Here is a 12,254-nt window from a genome sequence, read left to right as displayed (position 1 = left end):
ACCATTTCAAAGAAGCCATCACTGAGTTAAAAATAAAAAGTCACTGCTGGGTGGTGGCGGTGCACACCTTTAATTCCAATACTCTTGAGGCAGGGGAAGGTGGATTTCTGTGAGTTCAAGGCCAGCCTGATCTACAAGAGTGAGTTCCAGGACAGGCTCCAAAGCTACAAAGAAACCCTGTCTTGAAAAATAAAAAAAAATCGTGCTTGCTTCGGCAGCACATATACTAAAATTGGAACGATACAGAGAAGACTAGCATGGCCCCTGAAAAAAAAAAAAAAGAAAAATAAAAAAAAAATCACTAGACCCACCCAAATATCAAAAAATAGACCTGTTAACAAGCTGCTCAAGGAGACATTACAGGTCACAACCAACCTTAAGACCTGGCATGCCATAAAGTTCCAGTTTTCTTTTTGAGAGAGGCATAGTTCTGTCAGAAGACCAATATTACACTGGGTGACATATATTTGAAATGTAAAACACTGTTGTGTGAATGACTGGCCTGATCAATCAAGGCTTTCCTTTAGGACCTCAGGCAGGGAGGAGGGACATTCTTGCTGACCTAGTAACAGCCTGGGACATAAGCCTGTGAGTTTCCCTAAGGAACTGATGTATTGATACTAAAACAGAGCTCCTTCTCTAAAACCAGGAATGTGCATTGGAGAGCCCATAATGGTCTGGTGCCCAGGCCTTTGTGGAGGGGTTGCTTCAGATCTTGACAACTCAACCTTTCCCACCATATGGAGCTATGGTTCTCAGTACCAAGGCCATTCTAGACACAGCAAAGATTCCAAAATACCCTGTATACCCATTGTGTAGAATTGTTGGACTAGCCTCTTCCTAAATTTGTCTCATTGTATCATAGTTTCTGCTGACTTCATGTAACTCTTTCATTTCCCCCTAGGAAGTAATAGACCAGGCTGGCTTTGAACTCATAGAGAGGCACAGGGTTCTTCTCCTGTGTCTTGGGATTAAAGGTATAAGCCACCACCACCTGGCAAGATGCTATTTTTCTTTTTTGCTTTTTTTTTTTTGTTTGTTTTTCAAGTTTCTCTGTAGCTTTGGAGCCCTTCCTGGAACAAGCTTTTGTAGACTAGGCTGACCTTGAACTCACAGAGATCTCCTGGCAGGAATTAAAGGCGTGTCCCACCACTGCTCAGCTAAGAAGCTATTTTTCTTTTCTTTTTTTTTTTGGTTTTTTCGAGACAGGGTTTCTCTGTGGTTTTGGAGCCTGTCCTGGAACTAACTCTTGTAGACCAGGCTGGTCTCAAACTCACAGAGAGCTGCCTGCCTCTGCCTCCTGAGTGCTGGGAGCTATTTTTCTTAAGAAGCTTACTAGGCTGGGACTTATCTTCTGCAACACCTCCCCACCCTATCTTTTTTATCTTTTACATATCCAGTCCAGTCTTTCTCCTCCCTTGTGATCTTCACCTTAGTACCCTGTCAGTGAAGAATGACCTGCTGTAATAGGTCATGGGCATACTTAAGAAAATATTCTGAGAATATTTTTGCCTATATATTTAGACTGGCAAGTTGCCTGTTCCTATTTCAATTGTTCAGAGTATAATCTGGACCATTATCCTAAGGGATACTTATGACTAACAGCATATATTTGATACAAATATCTATTTAACCTCTGTCCCTTGAGCTTTGGACAGAGATCAATGCATAACATCATTAAAGATCCTTTTCTTTATTAATCTCCTAAGTGTATGATGTGATTTCTAAGTGGGAAGGCGTATTAATTCTAGAAGAGCTGCATTTCTGTCCCCATAGAAATATTGCTTCTGAGACAACTTCTGTTATGTTGACTCAGGTGGCTTTGGTCCCTCTTTGTTGTTTTTCTGGCCAACCTTGACTGTCCTCTATTTTACACCTTCAAAGTTCTTAAGTGACTGTACCAACTCACAGTATTAAAATTATGTATTTACTGGGTAGTGGTGATGCATGCCTTTAATCCAAGCACTCGGGAGGCAGATGCATGCAGATCTCTGTGAGTTTGAAGCCAGGCTGGGTGGATATGGGAATCAGGGAATAAGATATCTTAATTAAGGGAGCCATTTTAGGGTTGGCAAGAGACTTGGCTCTAGAGGGCTTCCCAGGTGTCCAAGGGAATGTTCCTAGTTAGGTCCTTGATCAATGGAGGAAAGGGTGCCTGAACTGGCCTTGTCCTATAGCCACACTGATGAATATCTTGAATATCATCACAGAACCTTCATCGGGTGATGGATGGAGATAGAGACAGAGACCCACATTGGAGCACTGGACTGAGCCACCAAAGCACAGATGAAGAGCAGAAGGAGGGAGAATATAAGAAAGGAAGGCAGGACAACGAGGGGTACATCCACCCAAGGAGACTCTGGAACCGATCTAGTGGGAGCTCATCAAGGCCAGCTGGACTGGGTCTGGACAAGCATGTTATCAAACCAGACTCTCTGGATGTGGCTGACAATGAGGGTGGACTGAGAAGAAAACGATGACACTGGATTTTGATTCTACTGCATGTACTGGCTTTTTGGGAGCCTAGTCTGTTTGGATCCACACCTTCCTAGAATGGAGAGGGGGGCTTGGACTTCCCACAAGATAGGGCATCCTGACTTTTCTTAGGACTGGAGAAAGAGGGGGAGAGGGAGTGGGAGGGAAATGGGAGGATGGGAGGAGGTGGAAATTTTAAATCAATCAATCAATAAATTTAAAAAAAATAAAAAAATACAATGCTCTATCAATCTTAAAAAAACATAACACAACAAAATTTAGTTAATTACTTAAGAACAGCACATCCCCATACAGGTTTGTTTTGGGCAGACTATCAAGGAACATAGAGCTTGCAGACAGCTGTGAGCCATGAGGTTACAGAACAAAGTGTGGGTCAGGTATTTGCTGATCTAAAATGCAAGCTGGAGCAGCCCCTCCTCCCAGAGTCAGATCTCAGCCTAATCAGAGTAGGGTTGGCAGAAGCCAGAGGAGCTGGAAGCTGCAGAGGAGTTTCAGCCAAAAGCTACAAGCAGCAGTAAGTCAGCCACTTAGTAGGAAGGACTAAGCCACTTGGGCATAGGAGAAAGGAAATTGTAAAGTTGTCTTCCAGGAGGCCAACACAATGGTACACAGGTGTGTGCCAGAGGGGAGGTGGTTAAGTTGCCAAGAGGTAGTTCAGCTGTGTGTGGTGGGAGAAGGCTGCAGGAGAGACCCAGCAATAGTGAGGATTCTGGCCATATGGTCACCAATTTGTTGTTGTACAAAGAGTTCCTAAATAGTCCAGAATAGAGATAACAAAGGTTTACTCATATGGAAATAAACTAACAGAAAGAATACTAGTCCAGAGCCTTCTGAGAGCAATGGGAATGGGAACCAAATCCAAAAGCCAAGAGGCTTTGTCTGTATTTACCATACATGAGATGATGCCCAAGTTGGGCAGGTATCTTAAAGGCTATTGACTGCAGGAGTTCCCCAGCACGGGCTACTTCTGTTGCACATATTTTTTGCACCACAGTAGACGGCAGTAGCATCTCTACCCATCCAAGAAATCTCCTGAAGCCCACAGTCTTCCCTCTTCCTCACCCTTTTCTAGGATGGCAAATAGTATAGGTAAATCACATATTCTATCCCACATATGTCCTTCTCCCAACTATTTTATTCATCCATGTCAATATTTCATACTTTTATTTTTGACCCTCTCTGTCTATCTTTCCACATGGCTGAGCTTGCATCACCATCTCCATCACTTACACCCTCATGGAGCCCACCTGTTTGGAACAAGGTGTCCCCTGCCTTCTTAAAAAGGATACCATCATTTCTCTGGTCCAAAGTCATATTTATTTAGAAATATCTAACATTTCTGAAAAGGTGAAAAGAAGAGTAGTTATCTGTAACCACATTGCCCAGAAAGGAAGCAACTATTAGTATCTCACCACAATTTTCCAGAACTTTCTAGGCCTAAACATATATCCATAGGACAAGAATTTAAAAAAATAAGATTAGGACAGAAGTTAATGCAATGTTTTATGGTCTGCATATTTCCCCTCCCATTGATTACATCATGATAATTTCCTATAATCCAATATTTCTTTAAAAATGTTTTCTATCTGTTGCATTTCACCATTGTACTCCACAGAAATTTATTTAAACATTTCTGTTCTACTTGAGCATCAAGTTTGCAATTTTATTTTGTAAATTGGATTAATGTATTTTGTGCTATATGTAAAATTTGTACATATTAATCATTAACTGTACCATATTTTTCTTTTTTTTCATTTTTCGGGACAGGGTTTCTCTGTAGCTTTGGAGTCTGTCCTGGAACTAGCTCTTGTAGACCACGCTGGTCTCGAACTCACAGAGATCCACCTGCCTCTGCCTCCCGAGTGCTGCATATTTTTCTTTTATCCTTGTGTGTGTTTATGTGCGCCTGTGGGTGTATGTGCGTGTGGATGTGTCTCGTGTTTCCCAGGCTGATCTTAATCTTGCTTTGTGTTTGAGGAGTGCCTTTAACTTCTGATCTCCTTGTTTCTGTCTCCTAAGTGCTAGGATTATAGGTAGGCACCACCATGATATAGCTGTGCCCTTCATTTTTTATTAAACTAGATTCCCAGTGCTGGCAGTGAAGGATTAACAGATCTGATGTTTAAGGACCCTGTTTTCCAATTACTATATAAGAGGTTCATATTGATTTATTACCCCTCCAACTCCTTATTTAACAATATGCACAAGATCAAGAAAAGCTGATACACTAAGTGTGTAAGGGAAGATGATATCCTGTCAGAGATTGAATTAAAAGGAGCATAGCCAGACTGATGCCAGCCCTGACTCATGCATGCTCAGAAGATGTCTCTGAGCCCTGGTAATATCCCTTTCACCTCTGTATCAACTTCAGTGGCAGATCCAGTCCAGAATTGCTACAAATGCCTTGGGAAGAGCCCTCTTAAGGAACCACCGCTTGGGTAATATTGAATCCTTGGCTACACCACAGAAAAATATTTCAGCAAAAGTCAGAGAGACATTGAGGGGGAACGTGTGTACACAGAAGATTAGGTACTAAATAGAGAGAGACACTGTGCTTAGGTGTCCTTACAAAAGATACAGAAACGTTTGTCACCTATCTTTTTTTTTGTTGGTTTTTTTTTTTTTTTGAGACAGGGTTTCTCTGTGGCTTTGGAGCCTGTCCTGGAACTAGCTCTGTAGACCAGGCTGGTCTCGAACTCACAGAGATCTGCCTGCCTCTGCCTCCCAAGTGCTGGGATTAAAGTCATGTGCCACCACCGCCGAGCTTGTCACATATCATAAAGGATGTAATTCATAGCTGAGCATAATTGCATAAGCCTTTAATACCAGCGCTTGGTGGTGTCTTTCTTTTTTGGTGGCTACAGGGCTTCCCTTCTAATTATGCCTACTTTCTCTACATAGCTTTTCCAGTCTGGCTACATTCTGTTAAGTCATTGGCTGAAAGCAGCTTCTTATTCATTAACCATCATAACCAACACATATACAAAGGGACTGTACCTCAAGCAACTGCTGTCTCAACCCATGATTGCAACTCCACATTTACCAGCAGCAGTTTGGCCCTTGGTCTCCAGCCTCACACTCATAGAGACATGAGATAGGGGATGCTATGAAAGCGAGTAAGGAACTACATATCTAAGTCTCTATCCTTCTATAGAACACAGGACTTAAAAGTTGAGGTGAAGTATTCAAAGACATTGAATAGCAACCTAATATGTTCTCATTGTGTACTCCTTCCAAAATGTGCTGTCCTTCTACTCAGCCCCCGCTTCAGAACACTTGCTACTCTTAGCTTCTCTCTACAATGTCTTGTCTGTTGATTGCTGATAAAGCCCCTTGACCCCAGGTTAATCCTATTTAATCAAAAACTGTATCATGTTTGCATCATTTTACAAAGTAGTAGAAAAATGTAGCACACCTTTACACAGTGAAAATAATATTCCACAACAGCAGACCACTGTTAGAGCTCAGGCCTAGCTCACTATGGTGTGGATGATGTGTAAACGGAGACCGCACTTGTGTTTCCTGACCACCCAAACCTAAATAATCACACAGAATGTTGTTAATTACAACACTATTTTGCCAACAGCTCAGGTTTATTCCAATCTAGTACTTGCATCTTAAATTAACCCATTTCCATTATTTTATATTTTACCCTGAGGCTCATCGTTTGATACTTTACATCCTGAATATCGGGAAGATTTAAAAACACATTTGGTTATTTATTGCATTGACTATGAAAGTGTGGGGAGAAACTGGGAGCTAGGGAGTCAGGCAGACAGCAGTGAGGCCCTGCTGATGAGCATCTTCATCATCTCGAGAGCAATGCGGAGCCATATATGGATGTCAGGCAGCAGATTGATGCAATCTTAATTGGTAACTAAAATGGCACTCCTGATGCTGGACTGAGGAGACACTGAAGAGGGCAATACTAACGAGTAGTATCTATTTATTTACTTGGTACTGGGTCATACAGTGTATCACAGGCTGACATCAAGTTTGTCAACATCTTGCCTCAGCCTCATAAACACTGGTATTATAGGTGTGTTTGAAGGCACCTAGCCAAGGCTACATGGAATTGTTTCAAAAAACTAAACCAAAACCAAAGAGAAAGGACAAAAGACCTGAAGTTGTGTGGGTCTGAGAAGACAGGTGAGCCTGCCTTGTAAGCTTAAGGAAATCAATTTGAGGCCCAGAATCCATACTGAAGAGAAAGAGAAAAAAAAAACCTATGGTCACAAGAAGTTTTAATACTGTACTGGGACACAGAGAATATTGGCTACATAGGGCTTGTTGGCCAGCTGCCTAGTCTACTTGGAAAGTCACAGAGTAATCAGAGACTATCTCAAAAGAAATAACAAATAAGTTTGGGAAAATCAGAGGAATAACACCAGAGTTTCTCTTGTATTCCACACATATAAACATGCATGTTGTGAATTAGCTCGATATGGGAAATAACCAGGCCAGCTTAAGAATAACAATTATATTTTTTATGGTTACAATGGGAAACTCACACCACAAGAATGGGGAGTCCAACATTCTCTGTGTCGGTGAGAATTACGCAGAGAGTGAGCACCTGGTAAGTCCCAGTTTTCTTCCTGGGTTCCAGGTAGCCATGTCTTAACTAGGCATGATTGGTTAATAGAGCTTCCCCATCATACACACATACAGAATCATACACATACATACATCTCCACACAGATATACACTTGTACCTACAAATATACATACAGATCAATACTAACTTTGTGTAGCTTTCTAAATGTTTACGTATGCTTATTTATATTTGTAACATGAACATTCCCAGCCATTGAGTAGGTTTTACATAAAAATGAAGTCACAGTTCCATGAGTACTAAGGTTTTTGGTAAACGAAATCCCATTTCTAAGTAACATCTATGTTGGAGTAATTCTCTTGTATACTCCAATGATTTGTCACTCAAATGGGTTTAATAAAACACTGACTGGCTAGAAGCTGGGCATGAGGCAGACATGAATGTGCCATGCTGATAAATGTTCTACCAGTGGAAGACACTAAATGGGGAATATGGGTTAATTTAAAATGTAAGAGCAGGCTAGTAATAACTATGATCTTGGGTAAACATTTTCAATTCTTAAAATCTTAAAAGCCTCTGTTTGGTAATCTTGAGCTGGCAGTTAGGAAAAATAAGTCTGTTCACAAATGCCATTCCAATGTGTAGCCAAAACTTTCACAAAAAATCTGAAATAACTTGGCAAAAATTCTGAACACCCAAAAACATAGTCAAATGCAATGTCTTTGTAACTGCCTTTTCTTTGGTGGGCTATGGTTGCTAGCAGTGACCAGAGGCTTGCCTCCTTCAACCAAGGGCTTCATGACTCAGCATTAGCAACAAATCAAGCAGCTCCCTTTACAGATTCTAAGTTTACTGTTTGTGTGTCTTCTTTCTCTATCCGACCTGAGGGCTCAGGTCATGCACCTGCCGGCCACTTTCCCTGTATTTCTGTAAATCAAAATATGTGTGGAGCCCTGATTTAATTCTCTAGGACAGATACCCACGGGTATCAAGGTCATGCATTTGTTTGTGGCTCCAGCCCATGTCTGGTCTGTTATTCAACATGATGGCGTCTTGAATAATTTCTGGGCAGCATTACTGGGAATTACCTCCAACTCCTTCCCATAACTGTACTTTCTTAGTCAGTACCACTGATCTACTTGATTACCACACACTAGACCCTATAAAAATTTACCACAAAGTTCTGGAGTCAAAGATATGTTTGCTGACTTCTACTGTGGAATGCTCTATCTCCTGTTTGTAATTGTATCTGACTTATTGATAGTTCACAATGATGAATTAGTTAAATGCATGATGGTTAATTGTGGTCTATAAACAAAAGTCGGGATAAGAGAAATTTGTTATGTGTAAGCATACAAGTGATTTTATTTTTACTGTCACCAATAGTTGGTGCCACCAATAAATGAAAACAAGGTGGTTGTACTTCCTGGCCAACCAAGAACCACTCATATTTTATGAACATAAGATCCATAATTTAAGTTTTTTTTATTTCTAAGACAGGTTACCTCCACATAGCCATGGATGCCAGGAATTTATTTTGGGGAATATGCTGGCCTCACTGAGATCAGCCCAGCCCACACTCCTGTGTGTTGTAATTATGGCCATAAAATTCTATGTCCAGGTGAAATATGTGTTTTTAAATGCACTGAATTTTAATTTTAATTGAATTGAATCAGAGAAATAAATAATAAAGTAAGATATAAAATGGAGCATCATTGTTTTGATGAATAGCAATGTTTCTTGCAATTCTATAATTTAAATGGCCAAATTATTTCATATGGTCTCAGTAAATTTGTTACTTTCTTTGCATTGTTAATTCCATCTGTTTAAAATTGTTTGGAGTGTTTGTGTGAATACACCCATGCCATGATGTGTATGTAGCACTGACAGGAAAACTAACAGGCGTCTATGATCTACTTCTGCTTTGTGAGTTCTAGTGATTAAACCTATGGAGATATTTGCCTACAAATGACCTCAATGGCAATTCTTTGGGTTTAAAAATTATTCATGAATGAATGAGCTGTTGGAGGAGTGTCTATGGGTAACTGCTAAAGTAAAGAAATATGAGAAAACTTGTAAAGGTATTGTGCATAACCCAGAGATAGATCCCAGGTCATCAGACTTAGCAACAATAATCTTTACTAAATGAGGCAATTTCCTGGTGTATAATTTTGGTTCTGAAAAAGTGTTATAAATAAATGTCTACTCCTCAAAATGAACATATTTTACTAGTGTAATATTTATTCAAATTGAATTTGAGCACCACTGAAATGGTTCAGTGGGAAAGCACTGTTGGGAGCAAGACTAAAAATCTTTCCTCAATTCCTATAGAACCTCAAGCTATGAAATTACATACACAGATGTTTGCTGATTCTCATAAATTATTACATCCATATCAGATAAATGAAAATACTTCTTTGAATACACACATGGGGTATTTAATGTTTCTTATAATTTTTATGAGTCATTTTAAAATTAACATTGTTAAATTCTCTTGAAAACACAGCACATTGGTAGTTCATCATCTACCCTTGGACTTGTACTCAAGAGTAATATAAATGAGCATCATGAGTTCAAATGTATCCCTGAATCATTACTGATATCCAAGATAAGATGGATATCAAACAACAAAATTTCAATGAAATACTTGTGAAAAGACAAAAATCAAAACCAGAAAGATAAATCACCACTGTTTTATGGAAGTATGTTTAAACATGGCCTGATATTTCAATAACCATTGAGAAAATTATATGATAAGGGCTCCATTACATACATTACAGCAGAAATACCTATCACAAGGTACAGAAGATGAAAAAGTCATAGAAGGAATATAAAGTCTACAAAATAAGCTTCACTAAATGGATTTGCCACACGTACAGCACACTCTCGGGACTACCTCAAATGCTTAAAAATAGAAACCACAATGCAATTATCTCCTCTATCAGTTTTGAATGAACATGGTATGTAATTTACTTCTTGCAAGGCTATGATAAAAAATTATTTTTCTTGAAGCTAAAGAAATCTGTGATGTTTAAAGCCTTTAACAGCCGGGCGGTGGTGGCGCACGCCTTTAATCCCAGCACTCTGGAGGCAGAGGCAGGTGGATCTCTGTGAGTTCGAGACCAGCCTGGTCTACAAGAGCTAGTTGCAGGACAGGCTCCAAAACCACAGAGAAACCCTGTCTCGAAAAACTAAAAAAAAAATAAAAAAATAAAAAATAAAGTCTTTAACATTTTTTTTCATGAATATGAACTCCTTCATTATGAGTTTGTTCCTACCTCAGACTTAAAAGTGAGCTAAATAGAATTTAAAACATTTACAACACTAGTTAGTTCCAGGACAGGCTCAAAGCTACAAAGAAACCCTGTCTTGAAAAACAAAACAAAAGACCCAAGTACCCATCCATAAATCCTTATACCTTAATTACTTAGGTCTTGCAATTGAAGAAGTATAAAATCTAAAAGAGTTACATTATCATTCAAATTCACAACTCAAGAGTTACAGTTCTGAAGGGAAAGGTACCCTTACTGCCTGAAGTCAGGAAACACCTACAGTTGTGAAGAGAATGGTGCCACACTAGATGAGGCAATGATGTTCCTCTCTGAGAGAGAGCCATCACAGCTGGGATCCACTCCATTCTTCTAAGATAGTTTCCCAGCAGAAATGCCTGTTGCTGATCTGCTCCACTCCCCTAACGTAGTACCTCAAAAGAGGTGTCCATTGCTGCTGTGCTCCTCTGGGTTAAATGACTTTCAAGTAGAAGTATCAATTATGTCTCAATTCAACTCCACTAGGGAGTTTCTGATCCATTCCAGTGAAAGAAGTTCTTCACAGAAACCTCAGTCAGGAGATTTATTTGGGAGGGAAGAGAGTGCCTGCCTCTGCCAGGGTGGAAAGAAACAGCTGCTAACTGAATGAGCAATATGAATCATATAGGGCTTCTTAAAACCAGATCTAAGGAGATTTTGAAGGTGGAAATTTGTCAGATTTCAGTTCCTGAGTTTGAACAAGCTGAGACATGGGCAGAATTCTGTACTCAGAGATTGGTTGCTTTGGTGCTCAGTTGAACAAGGGAAGAGTGTGTATCTTTGGCTCTGGATTGAGAGCAAAAGTGTGTTTTCTTCACTGGCCCTTTTTATCTTTTTGGTTCTGTTTTCAGGGTGATATTGTTTCGATAACCAGTTCTAGATTCAGAGATAAAGTGTTTTACTTTAGATCTCATTTCTGGATCAGGATGTGTTTGACTAGCCTTTTCTCCTACCCATAGGATTTCATAAATTCAAGAATTAGCTTTTATTCATTAGGAGGTGGAAACTTGTTTTTTTTTCTCCTTTTCTCAATAAAAAAATAAAAGTAAATATTAAAAAAAAGAATTTTGAAGGTGTAATATAGAGGACACTCAAGGTCACTGCTTTGTAAGGCAGCAGACAGGGACCAAGGCCACCTGAGTCAACATAACACAACTTGTCTCAGAAACAATATTTCTATCAGGATGGAAACGAAAGTCTTCTAGAATTAATATGCCTTTTCACTGAGAAATCACATCACACACTTAGGAGATTAATGAAAAAAGTCTCTTTAATGACAGTATGTATCAATCTCTGTCCAATGCTCAAGTGGAACCAGGTTAGACAGATTTTGCATTCAATATATGCTGTTATCTTTTAAGTATCTCTTAGGCACTTTGTCCAGATTATACTTTGTTTTTTTTAAAGATTTATTTATTATGTACACAACATTCTACCTCCATGTATGTCCACATGCCAGAGGGTGCCAGATCTCATTACAGATGATTGTGAGCCACCATGTGGTTGCTGGGAATTGAACTCAGAACCTCTGGAAGAGCAGCAGGTGCCCTCAACCACTGAGCCATCTCTCCAGCCCTTTTTTTTTGGTTTTTGGAGACAGGGTTTCTCTGTGGTTTTTGGAGCCTGTCCTGGAACCAGGTCTTGTAGACCAGGCTGGTCTTGAACTCACAGAGATCCGCCTGCCTCTGCCTCCTGAATGCTGGGATTAAAGGCATGCGCCACCACTGTGTCCAGATTATACTTTGAACAATTGAGATAGCAACAGGCAACATGACTGTCTAGTTATTTAGACAAGAAATATTCCCAGAATATTTTCTTAAGTATGCCAGTGACCTGTTACAGCAGGTTATTCTTCACTGACAGGGTTGTAAGGTGAAGGTCACAAGGGATGCGAAATA

The 12,254-nt window shown here is 39.8% G+C and overlaps 1 non-coding gene across 1 annotated transcript; it reads left to right on the top strand.

Annotated features, from left to right (window-relative positions):
- Nucleotides 1–202: 202 nt before the first annotated feature.
- LOC121443881 lies at nt 203–309 on the top strand. Its single transcript, XR_005973719.1, has one exon. It is a non-coding gene; the product is annotated as a U6 spliceosomal RNA (small nuclear RNA).
- The last annotated feature ends 11,945 nt before the right edge of the window (nt 310–12,254 follow it).

Source organism: Microtus oregoni, unplaced genomic scaffold (assembly GCF_018167655.1).
Source record: "Microtus oregoni isolate MIOR12 unplaced genomic scaffold, Mior012 000113F_ref0000058, whole genome shotgun sequence".
Taxonomy (NCBI): Eukaryota; Metazoa; Chordata; class Mammalia; order Rodentia; family Cricetidae; genus Microtus; species Microtus oregoni.
Note: the sequence above shows the minus strand (reverse complement) of the source record. Positions and strands in the feature narration are given on the sequence as shown.